Source organism: Macrobrachium rosenbergii, chromosome 46, assembly GCF_040412425.1.
Source record: "Macrobrachium rosenbergii isolate ZJJX-2024 chromosome 46, ASM4041242v1, whole genome shotgun sequence".
Lineage (NCBI taxonomy): Eukaryota > Metazoa > Arthropoda > Malacostraca > Decapoda > Palaemonidae > Macrobrachium > Macrobrachium rosenbergii.
In genome coordinates this window covers 17296340-17316339 of record NC_089786.1, presented here as the reverse complement: position 1 = coordinate 17316339, position 20000 = coordinate 17296340, and the positions used below count along the sequence as shown (strand labels likewise).

Genomic DNA, 20000 nt, shown 5'->3' with positions numbered 1-20000 from the left:
CTGACTGTAATTGGCTTGTTAATAACATAAAAAAATTCATAAACGCCAAGTAAGACGCCCAGTGAGAGAGTGGTTAATAAAAACGAATTCAATACTCCCATGTGAATTTGTTAAAAGAGTTTAAATTTGGTCCCAAGGAGTTTTATAATGCTTATTGAATATTTTATGAATAAAGAAAGAGTTCCGTTGCAATACAATTGTGTTAATTTAGTAATTACTTGTTTTCATTTAAAATTTGACATATATAGGCCTAATGTTATTTTTCTCTGTTTCATCAAAATGCTTAATACTGATTTGTTTTCATTTCAAGAATGACTTTCTTATGATGTGTTACGACGAGTGAACATCCTTAGTTTACTACTGTTTCTTTGTTTCATTTACGTGTTGATTAGTCTAATTTCATTTCAAAACTGGCTTACATGGGATGTGAGCAGCGAATAACCTTACATAGTTTAATATTGTTTGTTTTTTCATCAGAGAGTAGATTTTAAAAATGGATTACATATATATGATGTATAATTATGAATAGACGTATTATAGGCCTATTCTTACTTTACATTATATCGCCATAATGAATATTTATTTTTATTTCAAAACTGACTAACATATATGGTATATAACCACGAATAAACATACATAGGCTTAATCTGTTAACCTTTGGATTTTACTTGCCCAAGCAGTCTCATTCATATGACTTCAATGAAATCTACAAGACAATCAGGAATAATGCTGCCACCTCCAGCCTTCATTATACACAATTATTTTTCATGTGGAAAATTGTAAAATTATAAATATATATATATAATTCTGACATCCATATCAATTATTAAAAATACAAGTAAATCCGATACATTATTAATTTAGGTAAAAACACTTAAATTTAATAAAACTCAACATTCTGTTCCTGATTGATACATAATGTACTATGTGTTCGGGGACGGAAAGCGAACTGAACCAAAAAAGTTGCCTCCTTACATTAACGTTGAAGTGCGCATAGGCAGCCGTTTGGCCGAAGGCAGATCGATTGAGATGAGCTATTTGCTCAGGTCGCCTGCGCAGGCTGGAAAAAATGTGCAGGTTGTTCACATTATCGTTCAGGTTTGCCTGCACAGGCCGACTGTGCAGACATAACTGTGCAGGTATAACTGAACGTTAGTGGAGGCCTTAAGTGTGCGAAGTACTAAATGGTGAGCAAGTTTAAATGCTCAAAAAATTCATCCCTAATCCAGCAGTTAATGTTTGACTGTGGCAGGACTATCAGGGGATACAGGGAAACAAGTATACACACACACATATATGTGTGTGTGTATCGAGGTCCAAGATTGCTCGATCCCTTGCAGAGTGATCGTTACGAGCAGGAAACGAGAAAAAATTCACTTGAAATGCCTGATCTCGAAATTCCGCCTCGGTTTCTCTGAGCACCTGACACCGACAGCCATACGGAGGTGGTGTCTCGATGTTGGAATATGGATAATTCTTTAACTTTTCACTACTATTAAGGTTAAGGCGTCGATATGCATATGGATAATTTGAAGTGTTAGTGTTTACAAGAGCTTTAGCGCATGTGGCAAAAAAAAAAAAAACCAGTTTTCTCGTACTACTACGAAACGTTGACGCATATATTTCGTCTTTTGTCTTAAGTTAACTAACTAGGGGACTTTAATTTTGTCATTATGCACGAGAAGAGACTACAACCAGCTTAAATGATGCATTAAATATTATTAAATACAAATGAAATGAGATCAAAAGAATCTGCTTGAAATTGATTAACCGTGTTTGGTGATATGTGGCATTTCTTCATCAAGAAACTCAGCGCCAGACCGCCAGCCCGCCATTTTCAAGTTGACACTTGACAGTGATACTAGCAGTAATCGTAAGAACTGTGCGCTGAATTCGGCGGGTCTACATTTCTTGCGGAGTTTCCGGTACTAGCCCATTTTGCTCACTCAGATTCGAAAAAAGGGAAGTCCAATACGGCTTTAGTTTATAAATGACTGTACAGTAAAACTGTACGAAAGAGAGGCGACACAAGAGGAAGATGTCCGACATTGCGCAGGCGAAGGGTTTTCCAGCAGAAAACCCCGTAACACGTATTTACGTGGTTCTTGAATTCACGGCCCACTTCTTTGAATAAGACTATCTGCAGGGTAAGTGAATGCTTGTTTGTGAACAGTAATGTGTATTTATAAAGAGTGAAGAATATTTTTCCTCAAAAGTCTGTTTTGATAGGAGCTTCCCGTGACGTCACAGATAGCTTAGCTGGACCTTTCTAGTGATTATTTTTTCATTGACAGAAACAAAATAACCGGATAGGCAAACACTTCAGGTGGTTTACATAACGCAAGAATCATTTTATTCGTATTTATGTGCTGGAACTTAAAAGGCATAGCATGTCAAACGAGCAGTAGTAACTTATCACTGATAGGCCTAGGCCTATACTGTAGAATTCATATATTATCCTGTCTGTTGAGCCTGTGTGCTTGCGTTCATGTGTGAGAATCGGAGAGAAATTGTGGTGGAATCATCATATGTGGGCTATCCATGTATATAAATCGTCAAGGTTCGAATATCTTTTGATATATGCAAGTCTAATGCTCAATGGAGGGAAAACTGGAGTTCTTGGTTGTTCATATACGTTAAAGAGTTTACTAGGTATATAATGCTGCTATAGTGTCGCTATTACTTCTGCTGAATTTGTTATTGCTTTAGCGCTATTACCTGATATAAACTATGTTTTAAATGGAAGCATTTGGTCATGAGCAACACGGCCCACTAGTCTCATAATGCTGCATTAGACCGGCAAACAATGTTGTTACTTCAAATTATCACTAATGGTACTATCAGATGCTATTACAACAGCTACAGTGCAGTTGACGAATCGTATCCAACTTTGGCCCTCTCGATTTCATTGTGAACTGTATGGTGATAGCCTAGATTCACTATTACCTGACAGCGTTTTCGAATGCAACACACCGTGGCACATGGGCCTACTGTAGGCCTCGTAGGTTCGTTATATACATTACACAAGAAATGCCACAAACTAAGCATCGTTAATTAATTTTAATCAGCCCTTCCAGTCTCGTTGCACTTGCATCTCAGAATGCTCATTTCTTACATTATTTAGTCCTAAAATAATTTCTGTAATGAAAATAAAGTGCTTAACACCCGCTAACTCAAGAGAACGAGGGAGAATTTAGTTCTGTTATGCACCGGCTTCAGTCAACAGTCTTGTTGGTTTTCACTCACTTGAGCGTGTTTATCCCCGTATGGGGGTAGGGCCATCAGTGCACCTCACGGGGTGCACTGTAGGCATTACTAAAGATTCTTTGCAGCGTCTCTTTGGCCCATAGCTGCAACCCCTTTCATTCCGTTTACTGTACCTCCATTTATATTATCTTTCATCTTGCTACCCACCATCTCCAAACAATTATTTCATAGTGCAACTACGAGTTTTTCCCCGTTACACCTTTCAAATAATTTACCTTCTCTCAATTTCCTTTCCAGCGCTGAATGACCACATAGGTCCCTGTGCTTTGCCTTTGGCCTAAACTCTTTATTCCATGCTCGTGTTTATGAGCTCGTACTCACGCTTATTAGTATGTCAGCTTGATATGGATTAGTTGAATGATCTGATTGATTGATTTGCATTGAGAACTGTGTGACAGCAACTTTTCCGCCATTCGAAATTCTTATACATTTTTACACACTGTTAGGCTAATACCGTTGTTGACTTGTCATGTATGTTTATGCATTAGATTCATACGCCGAATGTTTTTCATTAAAAATCGATAATGGCGATACTAGTTTGAGGCAAATTTTATTGCAAATAGTAGCCTACTTTGTTCACGCATAATGTCTGCTACATTTAAAATAAAGGGGTTATTAAAATTCTCGTTGAAGGCTTGTCAATATGGGTTAATTCCAGATGGGTAGGGCAGGGGATGATGTCTACATAAAGAAAAAATATTACTGTTTAACAGCAGGTTAACCTCCTGTCGTGTAAAAAAAAAATAGAAACTACAGTCTAGCTCTGGAGGCGGTTTGGTAACGATGGGATTTTGTCGTTGATCGGATAGGTGACCATCAGTGAATGCCAGATAGTAACATGTTAGGGACACCGCTGTTATCCTCTTGAGTGATGTTAAGGAATCAGTAGACTGGTTGGTACTTGGGTGGGTGACCACCATTAAATGTTAGACGTTCTTGTTAAGTTCTCAAATGATACAACAATGATTGATGGGTATGAGGGTTTGATGGTATTTGTGGCATTAGCAAGATGTGTCATTGTGAGAATATTTAAATTCTGAGGATTAAGTTGAAATCAGGAAGATGGGACAGTGAATGTGTTAATATTTATGGCAGAAGAATGGAAGTCGTTTATTTGTTAGGTATTCATTAACTGGGGATGGTAATATGAAAGGCGAGGCGAGTAACAGAATAGACGACTAGGAAGGCATAGTGTCTATGGGAGTCAAGGTTGGAATATGTGGAAAAAAATTTTTGTAATTTTATGCCCCGATGCACTTGCGCCAATATTTTTCCAAATTATTGGTTCAGTATTAGCCTCGTAGGTAATCTATTTTCCCTAAGTATTTGTAAAGATGATAAAGGGTCTCACGTGAAATTTTTGATAACCGACCTCCTGCGCATTTTGATAACCGACCTCCAGGTCAAGCGGCAGCCTTGACAGCCTGCAATGGGCTACAAGAGCTCAGATCACTTAATGTGTGTCTGAACGGTGTCACCTTAGGGTTTTTGTTTCTCCTTATCTTTTTTTTTAAGTAGCTCGTTCGTCAGGCAGGCGTCTCACGACGAAGTAAAAAAAACCGTTAGTAGGCTTCAATTTGCCAGTAAATTTTACATTACGATAAACTGAAGTAGACTGAAGTGGGCTCATGCTTAGATGACGCGGTTTCGCATCAGCTGCTCCAAAGCAACTGGTTCGATTTCATACGTCCGTGGAAAATGGAAAACACAGAGAACCAGAATGAATGTAACTATATTTTTCAGGCTATTAAATATCCACTTCAACATCACAAAGCATCCAGTTGCAGTTTACCGTTATAAATTCCTAAACCCATCACACACACAAGCACGCTCCCGTTCTCATGTACTGATCTTGACGCTTACTTAAGAAAGGCGGGTTGAGGTCTTGTTTGTGCTTATGCGCCAGTCTGCATCGTCTCAAAGTTTTGTATATGCTGGCTTAAGTTTGTGAATAAACATAATTATGCTAGTGAATATGCTTGCGTAGGTTTGTGAAGGGGCTGATTCATGCATAAGCTTAATAAGCTTTCTCATTCTTAAGTTACAGAAGAATAGTCCTTACATGCGCCTATGAATAAGTTTGCTGAAGCTTAATTATTTTGTACAAGCTTAGGTTTGTTTATACTTTTTAAGCTTATGAATAACTTGGCTAGAGCTTAAGCTTAATAGGCTCTCTCAGGCTTACGTTTGTGGATGGAGTGCTTCAGGTTAATTTTGTAATACGTCTTTTTAAGCTAAGGGCATGTTTGCTCAGGGTTAGTCTTTCAAATATTCTGGCTCTAACTTAAGCTGATAAATTTTTTTTCTAGCCTAACCTTATGAGAGCCTATTTGAAATTGAATAGTCTTGTCTATGCTTAAAGCCGTGACTTTTCTTACTTGTAAGTTTGCTCTAGCTTAATATATAAATTTGCTTTAGCTTGTAACTTGTTTTTTTTTTTTAGTTTAAGCTTATGAATTATGATCACGCTTAAGCTCATGAATTATGATCAAGCTTAAGCTTATAAAAAAATTTTGTTACAGCTTAAGCTAAAGAATATGCTTGCACTGACTTTAGCGTGGATGAACATGCTAGTGCTTTTAAGTTTCAGGCTGAGTTTGAAATAAACTTGATAAAGCTTAAGGCTTAAGTATCGTTGCCTATGCCTAAGCTTGTAAGTATGCACGCTCCAGCTTGAGCATATGAGTATGTTTATTCAGGTTAACTTTATGAAAGCATATTCAAACGGGAATTTGCTTTTAGTTAAGCTCTTGACTAATTATGTTTCAGCCTTAGCTTACGAATAAGTTGGCTCAGGTCAAGCTAAAAAAGTATGCTTGCTCCAACTTAAGTGTAGAAAAAATTGCTTGAGCTTATTTTAAGCTTATCAGTAAAGCTTTAAGCTAATGATTGTTTTTTATTCTTTTGACAGCATCGTGTTGTGGTTTTTCCTCCATATTTAAATGTTACCCTTGTCTAAGGTAAGTGACATTCGATAACCCTTACATAAACATTTAAAATAGACTAGACTATTTTTAGTGTCATAATGGCCACCTTAAATTGTAGGTTTTATGGAGTAATTACACATAATCTTTCAACCGTTTTCCAAAGATTCTTACAATAGTCTAGAAGTGTCATCCAGTGTGTAGTTGCATTAGTCTACAACCGTTTTCAAACATGGCGAGTCCGTTTTGACAGTTTTTCAAAATGAAATTACATGTAAATGAAAACTTTTACTTGAATTAGCTAAGTCTTCCCTGGTTTTAGAATGAATATTCGTATTACTTGCTTTGCCTGTGGAAAGCCTTTGATACACTAGCTGGTATATGCCTAGCACATTAAAAGAAGAAAAGTTCGATTAAATTTTGTGGAAAATCGAACAATACTGAACGAAGCTGTAATTAGTGTTGGAAGTATGGTCTTATTATCCTGTGAGTTTTTATCAGTTTATATATTTAGGGATGGTGGTATTTGATTTTCCTATTTGCTTCGCTTGTAGTAAATATATGTGGAAAAAAGGACTGGGAAATGTAGAAGGCAAGACAAAAAAATTTTTTTTTCAAACAATACTTGGGATTTTTTTCAGCAGCAACAGGTGGTGTTTTTTTTTAAATACTTTATTTTTTGCGGTAAGTGTTAGATTAAATGAACTGGGAAGTTTCAAGACGCATGACAGAAAAAATCCTGTTGTATCATGTTGAGGAAAATCAATATTTGGAAAATTCCATCAACATTGGAACGCTGGTATTTTGTAAGATGAGGATTTAGATACTTGTTTTGTGTGTTGTAACGGAAGTTGCCGAAAATCCAATAATGTTTAAAATATTAGCATTAATTTTGGAATGATTGTTTTTATCACGCTTGTTTTGTCTCGTGTAAACTTTCAGTAAAGGGAATGGACCCAGTGATCAATGATCAAGACAGGAGAACGTTGGATTGAGTGTGAGGGATATATGATGTCTGAAGTGTTTTAAATTTAGCTTTTTATATATATATTTCTTGGAAAATTATAACTTTTGCTTGTGGTATATAACCTCTTTTTTTGAGGTTCAATATGAATTTTAAATCGGTCGTAAATATCCGTTAAACCTTGATTATTCCTACTATTACAACAGTTAACTTAATGACCGCCTGCTGGGCCAGCGCTCGAATCTCTGGCCGGCAAGCGACAGAATTAGAGGAATTTATTTCTGGTGATGGAAATTAATTTCTCGCTATAATGTTCGGATTCCACAATAAGCTGTAGGTCCCGTTGCTAGGTTACTGCGCTGAATGGCCTTCTTGGCCCCAGTGGCTGGGCTTTTGCCTAAATATCATACATCCATCCATCCATCCGTTGCTAGATAACCAAATGGTTCTTAGCCACGTAAAATAAGTCTAATCTTTTGGGCCAGCCCTAGGAGAGCTGTTAATCAGCTCAGTGGTCTGGTTAAACTAAGGTATACTTAACTTAATGGCCGCCAGATTACGGGAAGTTAACTAATTTACATTGATAGTGCTTATAAATAATGTAGTCTTTAGGTGCTAGGCGCAAATAGTCTCATAGCCTTACCTTATTTGATATAACGATCATCTGCTATATCGTATTTTCTGTTACCCGTGGTTTGATTTACTTTTCTAGTTATCGCATATTATTTTGGGATTTTTTCTTTTGATTCTAAAGAAATAAAAGTAAATTTCAATATCATTGAAATTCTTTGCACAATACCGTTGATGCCATATTCTTTGGCACCCCAGTTAACAAACTATCAACCAATGTGTCAATTACTTAACAGCAGAAAGTAGGTGACCCCGTTGCTACTCCACTTGTTTTAGCTTATGCGTTTGTAAACGTTATTTTCCATTGTATTACACTCAGGCGTGACCTCAAAATTGTTACTAGCCCAGTGGACTCATTGGTTTAAGTCAGTGGTTTTCAACCTTTTTGTACTTATGGCTCATTATTGGCATCCCTAACTCATGGCTCACTGCCCTTCAGAATTGTGTAATGATAATAGAATTTAAAGCATTTTCAGAACACTTTATCAGTTTTACATTTTCAGTTATGGAATTATTTTTCAAAATACTTTTTATTATTTTCATTTATTTGCATTTACTGTAAATTAATCATGTGCATTGTAATCAAAACTCAAATTACACTTTTTCACTTAAGAAATTAAGCACTGGCCTGCATTTACTGTAAATGATTTTTAATTTTTTAAATATTATTTTGAAGATGCCCGTGGCATGGCCCCCTTCGGAACAGCCCATGGCAAACCACTGGTCTAAGTGGTGGTAACAAGCTCACCGTTCTAGTGAAGGATCCCTCTCTGGATCCTGGGCGAGGACTGAACGGACTGGCCGCAATCACTTTCAACTTCTGTTGACCCAAGCAGTGCATTGGGTACATGGTGGTAAAACAGCTGTAGTGGGTGATCGATTTTGGTCGAGCGGAGCCAGCAGTCAGAACTGATACCTGTTCACTTTTTCAACAATATATCGTAATTTTTTTTATGAACTGATACCTGTTCACTTTTTCAACAATATATCGTAATTTTTTTATGAACTCTGGTAGTAAATGAGGTGATGAACTGTATTTCCAGTTACCAATAATTATTCTCAGCAGACGAATCTATAGTTTGGGATAATCGACGCCTATATTTTGATGTAACTGAGATAATGGCAATTGGCAATTTGTCGCAAAGTTTAGAAGAACTTATTATCTGTGTGCATTAGAGTGAAAGAGACTACCGATTGCCATTTGAGATTATTTTTTAAAATTTTAAATAGGAGGACTAGCAGAGGGGTGGCTGTATCTAACTGCCTTCATATTATGTGACTAAACACAGAACTGACTTCTTAGAAAATAAATGACCAGTTCCCAGAGGAATAAAAAAATGACAGACCCAAGAATGCCTTCCTTCCTAACAGAATAAGCGACTGAAGTTCTCAAAGGGTTAGAAACCGTTTGCCTTGTGAAATTAATGACTAGTTTTCAAGAGACGACGTACAGACAGAGGGGAAACTGTTTGACTGCCATATGAAATAAACGACTAGTTCTGAGAGAGAGAGAGAGAGAGACAGTCGAACTGGAGGAGGAGTGAACGTTGTTGTAACTTGTTTGCTCTCTTGCATTTGTTGACAGATCGGCTTCTCTCATTTCGACTCTCTCCATGGACCGTCTGTCTACCTAAAGCCTGCCTCCTCCCAGCTTTCTCCTTGGACTCCCAAACTACGACCTCCTGAACCCATCGCCAAGCCCCCCACCCGCCACCCCTCACCCCTCACCCAATTCCGTTCTTCTCAAAACATCGGCCCACGCGGATTCCATTTAAATCCTAGAGCTTAAGGTTCATTTATTTTGGTAAAAAAAAATTCTGATGATTGGAGCCGAGGAGTCTCTCTCTCTCTCGCTCTCTCTCTCTCTCTCTCTCTCTCTCTCTCTCTCTCTCTCTCTCTTGCAAGCTCGACTTTGAGCGTGGACACCTTGTGTGTGTGTGTGTGTGTGTGTGTGTGTGTGTGCGTGTGCACGCGCACGTGTATTTTTGCCATTTCTCGAAAGCAAGAATTCTTTCACTTTATGTTGTTGTTATTCAGTTAGTGGCATGATTCTCTCTCTCTCTCTCTCTCTCTCTCTCTCTCTCTCTCTCAAAAAAGACTGTTGTAAATTCATTTGTTAATGAAAATATAGTTCCAAATAATTTTTCTTGCAATAATGCTGGTGTAAATTGTTTAAAGAGTAAAATAAGAAACAGATTATGCTCACAGGTCTTCAAAACAAAGCAATTTGTTGAAAAGTTGCCACACTTCATTATGTCTGTACATATTGAAGAGATCGTTTCTCAGTTAAAGGTTTATAATATTCTCGAATAAGGGTTTTTATAATAATAATAATAATAATAATAATAATAATAATAATAATAATAATAATAATAATATTGCTGACTGTTATTTACCGTTATTTTTTATTCACCATGTTCACACAATATGATAGAACATATGCGTTATTATTATTATTATTATTATTATTATTATTATTATTATTATTATTATTATTATTATTATTATTATTTTCCTCTTTCTTTTTCTTTTTGTATCTCAGTCATCCTATTCGACTGGGCGGTGTTCGTACCACTTATTACTGCTAGCTAGCTGGTGTTTCTTCCAGTAGAGGGCTTTTGCTACTGAATCATCCTCTTTTTTATACTGGTTCCGTGCAAGCGCCGAACATTCTCTTGCTATTTGGTTTATGGTCTCGTCTTTCATATTGCACTGCCTGGATATGGGTGAGATGTTATTGCCATCTATTGTTCTTTGGACATATATATCTGGTTCTTAGAGCTTAATCTTGTGTCGCTGTTAGCATTCCTTCTGTTTCCTTTTTGAGTTCTCCCCTCTGTAGCCATTGCCATGTTTCTTCGTTGGCGGCCAGTTCTTTAGTCTGTCACATGTACTGTCCTTGCATTGGTTTGAGGTGCCATTTCTCTGTTCTGTTTTTCATTCTCCTGTCTCTGTTTATTTCTGGGTCATCGTCTATTTCTATCAGTCCTGCTTCCCGTGCACTCCTTAGCCACTCTCGTCTTCACTGGTTTTCAGGTGCCGCGCCAGTGCTCTGCTTTCGATGTTGATGCAGTCTTCTATGCTTAGTAGACCTCTCCCTGCTTCCTTTCGTGTTATGTATAGTCAGTCTGTATTTGCTCTTGGGTGTAGTGCTTTGTGTATTGTCATGTGTTTCCAGTTTTCTAGCCTATGCTGCAGAGCGCAGCCTTCGTCCACTCCATTACTCCCGCGCTGTATCTGATTACTGGTACTGTTCCAGAGTCAATATAGATACTGCCCATGTGTTTATGGCTGCCATCATGTTTCCGGCGTTGAAAAATGATCGTATCCTTCATCTCTTGGTGTTTTATTATATCATATCCTATTATTCCCCAGGTTTTTGTATCCTGTTTCATATATTTATTTGATGCTATTCCTGTCGGGTAGCTTTATCCCTTCAGTCCTCGTCACTTTGCCTTTTTGTATGATGGCCAAGGCGCATTTTTCTGTCCCAGACTCCATCCTGATGTCCCAAGATTCAATCCTTACGGTCTGGATTAGGGTATCTATTTCCTTGATGCTCTTACCATACAGCTTGATGTCGTCCATGAACATCAGATGTCTAATTCTGTTGCCTCCTTTCTTGAATTGGTACCCAGCATCCATTTTCTGCATCTTCTGCAGTACTTTTGTCATGGGAATCATGGCTACTACGAAGAGTACCGTAATGGGGACACTGAGTCGCCTTGAACGATTCCTCTCATGATTTTAACCTCTGCTGGTCTTATCTCAGAGTTTGTAAGTACTGTATTCCAGTTGCGCATTGTATTTTTTTAGGAAGCTGATCGTGTTTTCCTCTGCCCCATATATTTTCAGGCATTCTGTTAGTGACGTGTGCGGTATCACGTCGAAGGCCATTCTTGTAGTCAATCCATGCCATGCCTAGGATGGTTCTCCTCCTCTTACTATTCTTCATTACCATTTTGTCTACCAGGAGCTGGTCTTTTCTGCCCCTACACTCCTTTTGCAGCCTTTCTGTTGGTGGGGGATGGTGTTTGTATCCTCTAGGTTATTATTACTATTATTATTATTATTATTATTATTATTATTATTATTATTATTATTATTATTATATCTGAAATGTAATGCAACATATTGTGTTATTATTCTTATCATTCACAACTAGAGATTATCATTAATAGTACAGAAATATTAGGATACGGCGATCGTTACAGTTGCATGGACCAATTTGTCAGAATGGGAAAGTTATGGGAGTAGGGCCGCTTTCTAAAATCTGGCCATTTCGAACTCATTGCTTTGATCGCTTAAAGAAAGTGAACTAGTTGAAGTTATCCATAGGTTGTAAAAGATTATAAAGAAGTAGCTAGAATTTCCATGACATTATTTTACAATTTTTTTTTACTGGAGCCAGCACTTTTATCTACGCGAAATGTAACTTCTCCATTCTTCTTGTTTCATTTAAATGGACATTTCCTCCACACTGTACGAATTTTTACTGTTTATATGTATATATATATATATATATATATATATATATATATATATATATATATATATATATATATATATATATATATATATATATATATATGTATAATAGTAGTTCGAAGCAAGATGGACTAATGTTCCGTAGTGAATCCGCAGTTCACTAACTAAATATATATATATATATATATATATATATATATATATATATATATATATATAATATATATATATATATATATATATATATATATATATATATATATATATATATATATATTATATATATATATATATATATGTATATATATATATATATATAATATATATATATATATATATATATATATATATATATATATATATATATATATATATATATATATATCTATATATATATATATATATATATATATATATATATATATATATATATATATATATATATATATATATATATATATATATGGAGTTAGTGAATTTGGATTCACTACGGAACATTAGTCCATCTTGCTTCGAACTACTCTTGTATCAATTATATTCCCAAAAGAATTAGAACTTGCTTAAAAACTACATAGCGCACTTTATTATTGATAATCACAATGTTTCTACAACAGATTTGTAATCACTCCCGTTTACTGTCAATTATACTCCATCGGCCAAGAATCCACACGAAAACTAAGAAATCAATAAAAAGCGAAAAAGAAAATAAAAAGAGAGACAGTTGAACGAGGCCCAGGTAATCACGCTATGGAGGTTAAAACAGTGCCACGCCAAGTGGTGTTATTAAGGTCAGTAGTCCCAGTGGAAAATAATGGGCTTCTCGTCTATGGCGATGGTTTTGTCCCTTCGACATATATAACTCAGGGTGTTGGCCACTCAGGTGCCCCTCTCTTACCTGTTCCCATAGTCGTCACCCCCTCCTCTTCCTGGCTGACGCCACACATGCAGTGAGAGAGAGAGAGAGAGAGAGAGAGAGGAAAGAATAATCTACAATTAATAATGTCCTAATTTGGTGCCACTGTCGGAGCATATGAGTAATCTGTTTTGCTAACTTGTAGTAATATTTTTATTAGTAGTATTTATAATATATTTGTCACTGTTAGTATTTGTGAGATAATGAAAGCTCAAGTATTTTCTTTGAAATTATTACAGTAACAAAACAGTTCTTGTTCTGATGCTAAAAATTTGAATAATTACACTGGTATTTTGCAATAATCCTGGGATTTTATTCGCTGGGTAAAAATCATAGTTGTGCATTGGAAGGTTAAAAAGCTGGTCGTTTGAGAATATATTTCCAGGAAACCGAAAGAGCGTGCAAGATGGAGGTAAATGACGCATTGTTCAAAGAGGTTTTGACATGGAGCCGATGAGCTTTCTTTAAAGGTATTCCTTAGCTTAAAAAGTAATCGTTGGTATACTAGACGCTCCTGCATTAGCTTACATCTGAGAGGCCAAGTTTTGTTCGGGAGGGTCCAACCGCTTATAATGTTTTCTTTGGAGGCACCATTTATTAAGGAAACAGCTCACGTTGAAGCGTTCCCACATTAACACACGTGTGTATCTCCTTTCATGAGAAGTAAAACGTTATATAAAACATGAAATATAAGATAAGTATATATATACAGTGGTTAAGAGGAAGGCAAAATAACCTTACGTCTCTACTTTGCTTGAAAATGCCATGCAGTAAAGGCGAAATCACTTGCACCCAGTTGTTTCACTCTCCTCGTGACCATATCCCTATTGTGAATATACTACTTCAAAAACATTTACCGTATTCATGTTTTAGTTTTATGTAAAAAACCATTGTGCCGGCTTTGTCTTCCGTCAGCCCTCAGATCTTAAAAACTACTGAGGCTAGAGGGCTGCAAATTGGTATGTTGATCATCCACTCTCCAGTCATCAAACATACCAAGTTGCAGCCCTCTAGCCTCAGTAGTTTTTATTTTAAGGTTAAAGTTAGCCATAATCGTGCATCTGGCAATGATATAGGAAGGTCCACTACCGGGCTGTGGTTAAAGATTCATGAGCCGCGGCTCATACAGCATTATACCGAGACCACAGAAAGAACGGTCTATTTTCGGTGGTCTTGATTATACGCTGTACAAAGAACTCGATTGCGCTGAAGAAACTTCGGGGCATTTTTTACTTCTTTGAACTGCAATGTCTTGATAAATATGGCCCATTGCATTTTGGGCTTAAAATCCTAGAACCTCTTCTTAAAAGCACATTGATATGAACTCAGTGATGAAATATTGAAACAAACGTCACAATGAGAATTTCTATCGCCAGCCAGCGCTCGCTCACATGAAGATCGACATACTTGTGTTTTATGAAACTGTGGCATATCATTCAGTGTTTGAAACATTTTATTTTTATAATTCAAGTAATTTCTGATGTTAAAATTGAAAAGTGAAAATAATAAATGACTAACTCTGACACTTTGCATGCAACGGCTTGATATAGATGTGAGCATATGATCACAAAGAGGACAGTGCATCTCTTTACCGATCGAGAGAGCGGGAGGTGAAAGTAAAATTGGGAAGTGGGGTAAGTTGGTTATTCTCAAAAGGAAAGAAAGCATCTCTCTACTTGAGAGAGAGAGAGAGAGAGAGAGAGAGAGAGAGAGAGAGAGAGAGAGAGAGAGAGAGAGAGAGAGGGCGTGTGGGTGCCCAATCGTAACCATCTATTCAAATTAAGAGTGTGTAATGAGCAAGTTTCTTACAATACATTCATCATGATTTCATACCCTTCCCTAACAGTGCCCCGTTCTCTGCGATGGATCATAACGGGTGATTTATGAACCCACTGTCATATTTTGGGGGTGGAGGGAACGCTGCTCTATTTCATCCTAAGATTGTTTAGCCGCCACAAAGGGAAATACTGAATAGCTAGCGAGAAAGAGAGAGGGAGAGAGAGAGAAAATAGCTCAAGGTTTCCTCTTTCGCACTGTAGATGTGCGGCGGGGTTGATCGAAGCTTTGAGGAAAGTGCGAAAATGAGCCTTGGAGTGGGCAGGGTCCAGCGAGAAATTTGCATAAATGAGTGCTCGCCTACAAGAACCTCTTAGCGTAGGATCGATCAAGCCCATTCTCTCTCTCTCTCTCTCTCTCTCTCTCTCTCTCTCTCTCTCGTTCCTTCTCAAAGAAAATATGGTTCGCATCAATTAAATGTTTACCCATTTTTTCACAGTATATTTTCGCTCACTTGCGTGAATCATTCGTCGGATGAATCTGAAAGAAACTAAAATCATTTTCGAACCTTTGTGGAACTAGAGCATAGGTTACGTAAGGTGCTAATAATAGCGACAATCGTCTGGGAATCCTTTTTTCGTTTTTCGTTTATTATTTTTCTAAAAAAAAAAAATGGCCCCTTCACCTGCTAGGAAAAGAACAACAAACAATAATCCCACACATTAATAAAAAAAATCTGTTTAAAAAGGAAGGGAGGAATGAATAGTCTTCAGATGAATCTTCGTCAGTGGATGGGACAAAGACATTTTGAATTATTATGTGTGCTTATGTTAACTGTATAACTGAAAAATTTATTAGCACACATGTATCCTCATCAAATAACTAAATTGTTTTGTATGACAGATTGACATCAAGGCTGAAGGTACATTCATATTAGGTAACAGTATTGGCACAACACCACCACAAATATAGCAATTAAAAGTACAGTATTGCGTGTGATCTTTGAAAATGTGATTCTACACCCCGTAGACTTTTTCAGCGAATGGCTAAGTCCAAAGGAAAGAAGTATGTTTTTAGATTAGAAAAGGAGAGTGAATAAAAAGACTAAATTCAAAATTAATTCGGTAAAACAAAGCTGAATGAAAGGATTGTTATTGAACGTCACAAGGGAAGACGAAAGTGAAAAAAAGTGATGAATGCTTTCCATCGGCTATTGCTGTTGCAAATGTTTTACTGGCGTTAAGGCAATATGCATAAAAAATTGCCAGAAATTATTGCTGTCCTAATTTCATTATGCATAGCTTAAAAGTATTAAAATTTTAAAAGAATAGATGGTTATAAAACGTAAATATAAAATGTATGAAGTTTTATTCAGGTGAAAACAAATAGGAGTAGCATATAAATTCTAACTCGAGTATCAACGTAATCCCAAATTGCATGAATTATAACAAATGTAACTGTAAATTCAAATTGAATGTATTTTAAATCAAGTTAAAATGTAAATACCGAATTGCAAGACAACCAAATCTATTGATAATCTAAACTGACTTTAGATAAATTTTACTCTAGTAAAAACGAGACTACAAAAGTTGCCTAAATAAAACTCAAGTTAGAACGTAAGTTCAAACTGCATGACTTTAACTTGAGTGAAAATTGATTACACGTTACATGAAATCCAACTTAATTGAGAAGGTTAATGCAAACTGCATATAGCTAAAGAAACGTAAATAGTAATGACTCGAATTCAAACTCAAGTGCAAACGTGAATTCAAAAAACTTGAATTTTATCGGAACGAAAACTTAAATACCAATTGCATTAAACTAGGTAAAGCAGAATTTGATGAGAGGACTAACTTAGAAGTTTGGAGACAATTTCTGTATTTGATTCTCTCTCTCTCTCTCTCTCTCTCTCTCTCTCTCTCTCTCTCTCTCTCTCTCTCTCTCTCTCTCTTTTCTATTATTAATTTGATCCTTCTGACCAGAAGAATCATAATGAAAACACAAAATGATAACGGAAATATTATCTCTGGTTATTTGGTATATATTTCCAAAGTTACTTTGAAATGTGTATATATTTATAAATATTTATATATATATATATATATATATATATATATATATATATATATATATATATATATATATATATATATATATATATATATATATATATATATATATATATATATTATATATACATATCTATATTGTGTGTGTTGCGCACGTGTTCGTTGATGACGTTTATTATAGAACGTACTCAGCCTCGGAGTACACATCTTGTGACAGCACAGTACAATGGGGGTTCGAGTCTCTCTCTTCCTTGGGCGAGTCGGTAGAGTTGTGGCCTTGCACTCGCTAAGACCCGAGTTCGACTCTCCGGCCGGCTAATGGAGAGTTAGAGGAATTTATTTCTGGTGATAGAAATTAATTTCTCGCTATAATGTGGTTCGGATTCCACAATAAGCTGTAGGTCCCTTTGCTAAGTAACCAATTGGTTCTTAGCCACGTTAAATAAATCTAATCCTTGGGGCCAGCCCTAGGAGAGCTGTTAATCAGCTCAGTGGTCTGGTAAAACTAAGGTATACTTAACTTTCTCTGGTGACGAGTCGCCTATCACTTATGAATTCTCCTTCGGGTTGTATTATTCCAAGGTTGAGTGAATTCAATATTAAATTTCATTCGTAGGTAAATGTTTGTGAACATGAAAGATGTCACGGTGTATGCGACAAAAATTAACCCTCAAACAACTGGTTCCATCACTGAACAGTCAGTGATCTTCTGCTCCTCTTGCTTATAGCTTAAGATGTTTATTCGGCCTTTTGGTGCCCTCCTTGGTCACTCGGTTTTCATATTTTCTGAGGCGTTAGGTTGGTTTTAAGTTTGTTTCGGTTTTTAATATCCGTATTTTTAACATTAATGATTCTTACTGAGTCATATGTGTTGATTGTATTTACTATTGCTCAATATTATTATTTTAGCCCTAATGATGAAGCCATGCTTTGAAACATTGCCTGGAAATAAATTTGAGACATGCATCACCTCCTTTTCGTCCTCCTGTTTATACTACGCATTCGACTTTGTAGAAGTTCGCACTTTCCCGATTATCTTATAATAGTGGATGTTTGTATGGTTGTGCGCAGTACAATTCCGAACTGCTTGACCGATCTAGACAAAATTTGGCACGTGGCCATCACTTGACCCAATTTAGATAATAGGGAAGGATTCACACCCATGTCCCCCGCCCCTTCCCCTTCCCCCTTCCCTTTGTAACTTATGTGGTATATAAACTTTGTGGGTTTTTCATGCCTCATTTCATGTACTCAAGACCATAGAAATATATTACTGGAAATTAAGTTTAGTGGGGATGTGTTTAGATTTAGCAGGGGGTGTGTTTAGGTTTAGCGGGGGCTGTGTTTAGATCTAGTGAGGACGTATTAAATTTAGCGGGGTTATGTCTAGATTTGGTGGGGGTTGTGTTTAGTTTTAGCAGAGGGCATGTGTTTAGATTTAGTGGGGGTGCATTCAGGTTTAGTTAGGGGTGTGTTTAACTTTAGTTGCGGATGTGTGTTTAGGTTTAGTTGACGTGAATTAGGTACAGTGAAGGTACATTTAGGTTTAGTGAGAGGTGTGTTTAGGTTTTGTGGGTGGTACGTTCAGGTTTAGTGGGGGGTCTGTTTATGTTTAGTGGAAGGTGCATTTAGGTTTAATATGAGGAGTGTTTGTTTAGTGGAGTATGCGTTTAGGTTTAGTGGGGTGTGTTTTGATTTAATGGAAGTGTTTTGGTTTAGTGGGAGGTGTGTTTAGGTTTAGTGGTGGGTGTGTTTAGGTTTAGTGGTGGTGTGTTTCAATTCAGGGGGTGTTTAGGTTTAGTGGGGTGTGTTTAGGTTTAGCTGGGCTTGTGTTTAGGTTTAGTGGGGTGCATTTAGATTTAGTGGGTGGTGTGTGTTTAGGTTTAGTGGGAGCGAGTTTACTGTAGGTTTGGTGGGAGGGGTGTTTAGGTTTAGTAGAAGGTGTGTTCAGGTTCAGTGGGGGTGTTTTCGTTAAATGGGGGTGTGCTTAGGTTTAGTGGCAGTGTTTAAGTTAAGTGAGGGCGTGTTTAGGTTTAGTGGGAGGTGTGTTTAGGTTTAGTGGGGTACGTTTAGGTTTAGTGGGGGGTGCATTTAGATTTATTTGAGGTGTGTTTGGATTTGTTGGAGGTGTTTTTAGCTTTAGTAGGGTGTGTGTCTTTAGGTTTAGTGGGGGTTGCTTTTAGGTTTAGTGAGGGGTATGTTTAGGTTTAGTGGGGTGTGTGTTTAGTTTTAGGGGAATATGTTTAGATGTGGTGGGGGTGCGTTTAGCTTTAGTAGGGCTCATGTGTTTTGAATTAGTGGGGGTGCATGTAGGTATAGTGACGGGTGTGTTTAGGTTTAGTGGAGGTTGTGTGTTTAGGTTTTGTGGGTGGTGTGTTTTTAGATTTAGTGGGGGTGTGTTTAGGTTTAGTGGAGGGGTGTTTATGTTTAGTGGAGGATCTTTTAGGTTTGGGGAGGGGTGTTTAGGTTTAGTGGGGGTGTGGAGTAGGGTTATGTTTAGGTTTAGTGGGGGTGTGTTTTGATTCAGGGGGTGTTTAGGTTTAGTGGGGGTGTGTCTAGCTTTACTTGGGGATGTGTTTAGGTTTAGTGGGTGGTGTGTGTTCAGGTTTAGTGTGGGGTTTGTTTAGGTTTGGTGGGAGGGGTGTTTAGGGTTAGTGGGGGTTGTGTTTAGGTTTAGTGGGGCTGTGTTTAGGTTTAGGGGGTGTGTTTTGATTTAGGGGGTGTTTAGGTTAGTGGGATGAGTTTGTTTAGTGGTGGGTGTGTTTATGTTTATGGTGTGTGTTTAGATTCGGTGGGGGTGTGTTTAGCTTTAGCATGGGTCATGTGTTTAGGTTTAGTGGGGGTGCATTTAGGTTTAGTGAGATGTGTATTTTGGTTTAGTCAGGGTTGTTTGTTTAAGTTTAGTTGGGATGAGTTAAGGTACAGTGGGGGTGCATTTAGGTTTAGATGAGTGTGTTTAGGTTTAGGTA

At 37.0% G+C, this 20000-nt stretch overlaps 1 protein-coding gene and 1 long non-coding RNA gene across 2 annotated transcripts in view; one reads left to right on the top strand and one right to left on the bottom strand.

Moving 5' to 3' along the window:
- LOC136830252 (R-spondin-1-like) overlaps nucleotides 1-20000 on the bottom strand; it is a 351908-nt gene that overhangs the window by 18725 nt on the left and 313183 nt on the right. The window lies entirely within an intron of this gene.
- Nucleotides 1808-7437, top strand: LOC136830251 (uncharacterized). Its single transcript, XR_010850616.1, has 2 exons — nucleotides 1808-2147; nucleotides 6179-7437. It is a non-coding gene; the product is annotated as an uncharacterized lncRNA (long non-coding RNA).